Below are 6,233 nucleotides of genomic sequence, written 5' to 3' on the forward strand. Positions count from 1 at the left end.
CTTTGCACAGATTCTAGTGGGATAAAAGGAGGACATATGGAAATGCCAATTGTGCCAATCCATAAGATTTGCAGTTTTTGGATGATACACTGTATTAGAAATAGTGTGGCCAGCAGGAGCAGGGAGGTGATCATCCCCCTGTACTCAGCACTGGTGAGGTCGTACCTCAAGTACTGTGTTCAGTTTTGGGCCCTTCACTACAGAAAAGACATTGAGGCCCTGGAGCGTGTCCAGAGAAAGGCACTGAAACTGGTGAGGGGTCTGGAGCACAAGTCTTATGAGGAGCGGCTGAGGGAGCTGGGATTGTTTAGTCTGGAGAAGAGGAGGCTCAGGGGAGACCTCATTGCACTCTACAACTTCCTGAAGGAAGGTTGTGGTGAAGAGGGGTTTGGCCTCTTCTCCCAGGCAACGAACAGGACCTGGGGAAATGGCTGCAAGTTGTATCAGAGGAAGTTTAGGTTAGACTTAAGGAAGAACTTTTTCTCTCAGACAGTGGTCAGGCACTGGAATGCCCTGCCCAGGGAGGTGGTGGAGTCGCTGTCCCTGGCAGTGTTCAAGAGGCGTCTGGATGAGGAGCTGCAAGATCTGGTTTAGTAGCTTGTGGTAGCAGTGGTAGTGTGAAGACGATTGAACTAGATGATCTTATAGGTCGTTTCCAACCTTGTGATTCTATGATTCTATGACTGTAGTCCCAGAGACATACCAGCTGAAACATAAACCAATAAGATAACCAGCTGAATTTTGATATATTTAACTTATGTTTATTTTCTTTCAGATGTTTCTGTTTCAAAATCTGTACTTTGTTAAAAATCTGTAAACTCTGAATCTAAATCTGTAGGCAAAAATAAATAAATAAATAAATAAAATTAGGGTGTTATTTTGCTTCAAACAGGTATGAGTTACACTTGTTCTCTGACTTGTCTGGTTTCTCTTTTTCAAATCTCTGTTTCCAAGCTGACATGATATGAAAATTTATTTTGTTTTCCAACTAAACTGTGCAAAACCCCTTTTTAAAGTGCAGTCTCTCTAGTTTGCTATGTCTGCCTGAACTGTTTCTTTAAGGAAAAAGAAGTAAAACAAACCATTTGGATTTTCTTTCAATCTGTGTCACAAATGTCAGCAAGCAGATCTTTGTTGCTTCTCTGATTATTATTCTTTCAGCAGCATTAATCTTCCCTTTTTGGTTTATGTGGGAAGAATAAGGGAAAAACAGGAATATTTTGTTGTCACCCACATATCACAGATTTGCCAGAAATCTGCATTTTGACATTGATTCTATGTATATTACTTTATAAGTAGGATAAACAATCGCTGTGATCTCCAGTTACAAGGATATGTTGGTAGTTAGCCCACTCAGACAGTTTTTCCAGAGACCAGTAAAGCTCAGAAGTAATGACAGGCTGGCTATGCATCTTGAGTGTGCACACAGTATTGTTCTGCAGAGTTGACTTTGCTTCTCCTTTTACCTTTCTAAATCACTACTTTTACAGAGAGGATTTCAACCTTATAACCTGAACTGTGTAATTTCAAAACGGTGGATTTGTTTCAGAGTAGATTTCCTGTGGGAATATGAAGTTGGAATAGATGTCCTCATTCATCAAGTCTAGTCCTCTGCTCTGTCTGCAGTCCCAGGCAGTCACATCATGTTTTCTTTCAGTAATTCTTTAAGTGCCATCTTAATGTTAGACATTTTATATGTTAGGAGACTGTCAGAGAAAAACAGTTCTTGGGTTAAAATGCTATAATTTCTTGTTCTAACAAACTAAGACAAAAGTATATGCATCTGAAAATGATTCTTCACAATTTTAGTAGAGTGTTAGCTTGATGGACTTCCTGACTTAAAACCAAAATGTTGCTTCTGCCTTATGCCATGTCACTCCCATTCATTGCTCTTGTTCTCCTGGCCTTTGGCCTGCTGTCCACTTTTCAAATCAGTCTTTTACCTCCTTCCTGCAGTCTCTATCCATGTTCCTAAATATTCTTTTTTGAGATTACTGAACAAATTTCTGTAAATATTTCCCCTCTTTCATGTGACTCATGTTTCATGTAGGCAGTTTTGGGAATTTTTGCATAAGGAAACTATAAACATCTGCTTTAAATCCTTGAACATTTGAGACACCTTCACTAAGTTGGGTTTTATTACCAGTTGGCTTTGCCTCTATTCCACCTTCATGATTGCTTCCAGGATTTTAATTCTGTAGGAAAGGTTAAGTGTTTGAGCTCATCAGGACATAGGCCTGAAAACATTAAGTTTGAGGTAGAATTAAATGCCTGAAATAAATACATTTCAACCTATATTAGCAAAAAGAATACTAGACAGTGGACCAAGAGATTTAGCCAGATTTGTATTCACTTCATCTTCATGGTTCAGTTTTTATGTTTCAGAGAATTTTTATTCCAGGAAAGGGAGTAAGGATGACTGACATTAGGTCACACAAAAGTCTATCCTTGACAACACACAGTTGCTTAAAACAGCAGAAATATTCTCTGGATTTAGTGGTGGCAACTGTTGAGGAAGTATCTAAAAATATTGTAAAACGTGCAAATTCAAAATACATCAAATTCAAATCTAACCCAACTTCTGAAATGCTCACGCTATCAATCTCACAGTGGCTGCATGGTCTAGCAGTACAGAAGTCCAGCACTTAGGCAGCTTTTCACCACCTCCACTTATAGTTCCTTTCTGCTAACCACAACAGCAGCTACTATGCCTGAAACAAACTTGGAGCTGCATGAGATATTTCTGTAACTAAAGAAAATGACTGAAAATATTTTCATGCCTTCAACTAAGCTGTGAAAAGACTGGGCTGAATAGTAGATGAATGAATACTGGGAAGGTGTCATGGTTTCATCTATAACAGAGTTAATTTTCTTCAGTGTTTGGTATGATGCTGTGTTTTGGCTTTAGGAGAGAAACAATGTTGATACAGTTGTTGCTGAGCAGAGCTGTTTAGAGCCAAGGACATTTTGGTTTCATCCATCTCTTCCATAAATTGAATGGAAATCTGGGAAATAACAAGAGAGACCACATAACCCAAAACTCTGATACAATCAACTATGTTGTCTTGCTATTTTTAGTAAGTCTGAAAGTACATGGTCTTCCCCATTGCAATAGCAGACAGAGGCAGCAGACACCTCTGCATATATTGAGTATCACCATAAGAAGAAGGGAGTTCACACTGCTATGAGAAAATGGATTTCTCTAGCAAATGCACAAACCATCATTTGGCTTGTCTTGCCAATATCTTCTTGTGATGAAACTATAAAGAGAGAGAAGCTTGTGTCAATGCAAGAAGCTGTTCCCTGATACTCTAGCAGCAGTTGTTTTGGAAAATTTATTTGAAACAGTCTGAGAAAATGTGAGACAAATAGCTGCAAATGTTTCAAAGCAAATCAGAAGGATAAAAGCTGATACTTCAATCAGGAAAATAAGTTTCACTCTATGCAGCAGCATTTATTGCTGTATGCTTAGAAGCAAGTATAGAAGTCCATCATTTTGTCCATAAACATAATGGAAAAGTAATTTTTACATATCTTTTTCAAATAGCAAATGACAGCAAATTTTTTTTTAAATAATATATAGCTGTCTTTTTCAACCCATTTTGCAGAATAACTGATACTTCTTCAATTTTTTATTTTAAATGACTATTTTCTCAGTGTGATCATAAAACATTCACTCTGAGAGGAGAAGGGAACACAGTTTCATTCAGAGTGCAAGGAAATTTTCAAAACTAAAGTTGTGAATTTATTAATGAGTACGTACTGGGGAACAGACAAAACCCCATAAACATGAAATCACTTTCTATGTGCAATCAAAAATCTTAAAAGTACTGTTTTTATCAAGAAAAAAACAGAGATTACTCATTTTGACTTCATGAATTTGCACATCATAATCTTTTCCTTTTTTTACCTTTTTTCCTGCATATATTCTTTTCAGAGGGTTAGGTTAGAGTATTGTTTACACCTACATTTATACTCAAAATGCCACTAAAACATGCAGGATGTTTAAAGGAAGGGTGAAAGTTTTGCAGTTAGCACTCTTCATTGTACCAAGATATGACTGTCTGATGGTTGTCTAGAGACCGGTATTGACAGGATTCCAATCACACAGAGAAGAGGTGCAGGGGCATAAGATTAGCTGGGGAAACTCCAGTAATCTGACATAGGAACACATGGCTTTACATGTGTTCTGTAGGCTCTGCCCGCCATACATCGTGTGATATGGGAAAAGTTGCTGAGGAAAAACAGCAATCAACAACAGGATATCACATCACATCACATCACATAAGAATAATTCAGCCTGCCTGAAGCTGAATCACTAAAGGATGCAGCTAAAAAGAGGACCAATGGAGTACATTAATTTTCTCCAGGGCTGATCTTGAATCACACACTGTAGTTTGGATCCTCCTCATCTGGGATACTGATTTAATTTCCCCATAATCCACTGAAGGCTGGATCACTTTCAGTTCATGGGAAAGAGGCCACAGTAGATATTTATGAACTCAAAAAAAAGAACTGGTGGGTTTTTTGCATCAGTCACTTCCTGTATATTCAGTATTGATGGAGGTGTCAAGGAGAAAGTGGTTCTAGGAGTGCTTCCTCACTGCTGCAGGCAGTGGAGTAAAGCCATATTGGACACATCTCTTATAGTCTGCTCATGTCTGTTTCCAGTGCCTTTGTTGGATCTACTCAGAGATCATGGGCACTGAATCTGTCTCCAAGTCTTTCTATGTAATTGTTTATCAATCTCCATACCTGTCCCTTGTGTGTTTAGTACAAAAGTAATAAAGAAATACTTTAAAAAAATACCTGGGAAAGGCACTGCAGTGGGCAATACTTGCACTGTAGCTGTGTTCTCTTACTGTTGACCTTACATTTTTTCAGATGTGATTCCCCAGGATATTTGCTAATGTACGGATCATGATATCATAGAATAATTCAGGTTGGAAAGAATCTCTGTGGGTATACTGTGTTGTATCTTCATTGAGAAAAAAATATAGGTTGACATTTACAAATGTCATGAGAGCAATTGGAATGTTTGTTTTCATTTCTTCTACATATGGGAAGAGGTTTCAGCAGAACAAACTGTTTCTTAGAAATCGTACTTAGGGTCAATAGATGAGAGTACATGCTTAGTAAGACCATCTCATTCATTCCTGAGACTACAAGGCCAAATGTTATTCTCAGTTACACTACAGTTACGGAGCCGTATTTGGAATGAGAATCTAGTTTTCAGTACCTTCATACTTCTTAAAAATTGGCTAAAAATACACACGATGTACAGTAAAACAAGCTAGAAATAGTTCATCCTTTAAAAGTAGTTCTTTGCCTTCCTGCTATGAATTCTTCCATAGAAATAGCATTGAGATTCACAGTATTTATTACCAGTTGGCTTTCAGAACTTGAAATATTCAATTTAGTTCAAGGCTAAGTCAATGCCAGGAGTTCTGGGGAAGGTGTTACCCTTTGGACTTTTTAGTCATCAGAATGTATGCTCTCCCAGCAGTTGTAGGGGATACAGAAGGAAATTCATTCTCAAAGGCATATCTCCACCACAGTCTGGTTAGCTTGTTCATTTCTTGATGTGTCCAGAGAAGGTCCGTGTGATGTCTGCTGAAAGTTGAGGGTGTGTACTCATGAGCTTTGCAGAGTGCATGCACTGTCAGTAGGCTTGAAATAGGGGGCACAGAGTTTTGCATCACACAGATGATGATGATGATGTGCAATGGATCTTCACACTTACCTTCTCCATAAAGAAGTGTGATGAGAAGCAGTCCCTTGCTTTGACTGACTGCATAAACTCTTATTAGAGAAAAATAGAAAGTAGAAGCAGTGTCACATTGGAAAATATGGTTTCAGCACAATATCCAATCTACTTTGCATGCGGCTGTTGTTCAAATGAGAAAAAATGAGTGTCATGAGCCAGCTGGACACATCATTTGCCCATCTGTTCTGTATTTATTTATTTTTTCAACATTTGATTTACTGTTTAGTGTTTATTTCTCATATTTGGTGCTCTGTAGAGAACTACAAAATAAAAAAAAAACAAAAAACAAACATCAGTGCCTTCATCCCTCCCAGCCACCCTGCAGTTTCCACAGTCAAACATGGTTGTGAAAGCAAGCGCGTGTTTTGTTACCAAGCAGACTAAGGCACCAAGCCTATAGCACTCTCAATAGCTGCATATTTTCCAGATATCTTCAGGCATAACATTCTCCATGATGGAATAATGT

Source organism: Phasianus colchicus, chromosome 2, assembly GCF_987193195.1.
Source record: "Phasianus colchicus chromosome 2, bPhaCol1.hap1.1, whole genome shotgun sequence".
Classification (NCBI taxonomy): domain Eukaryota; kingdom Metazoa; phylum Chordata; class Aves; order Galliformes; family Phasianidae; genus Phasianus; species Phasianus colchicus.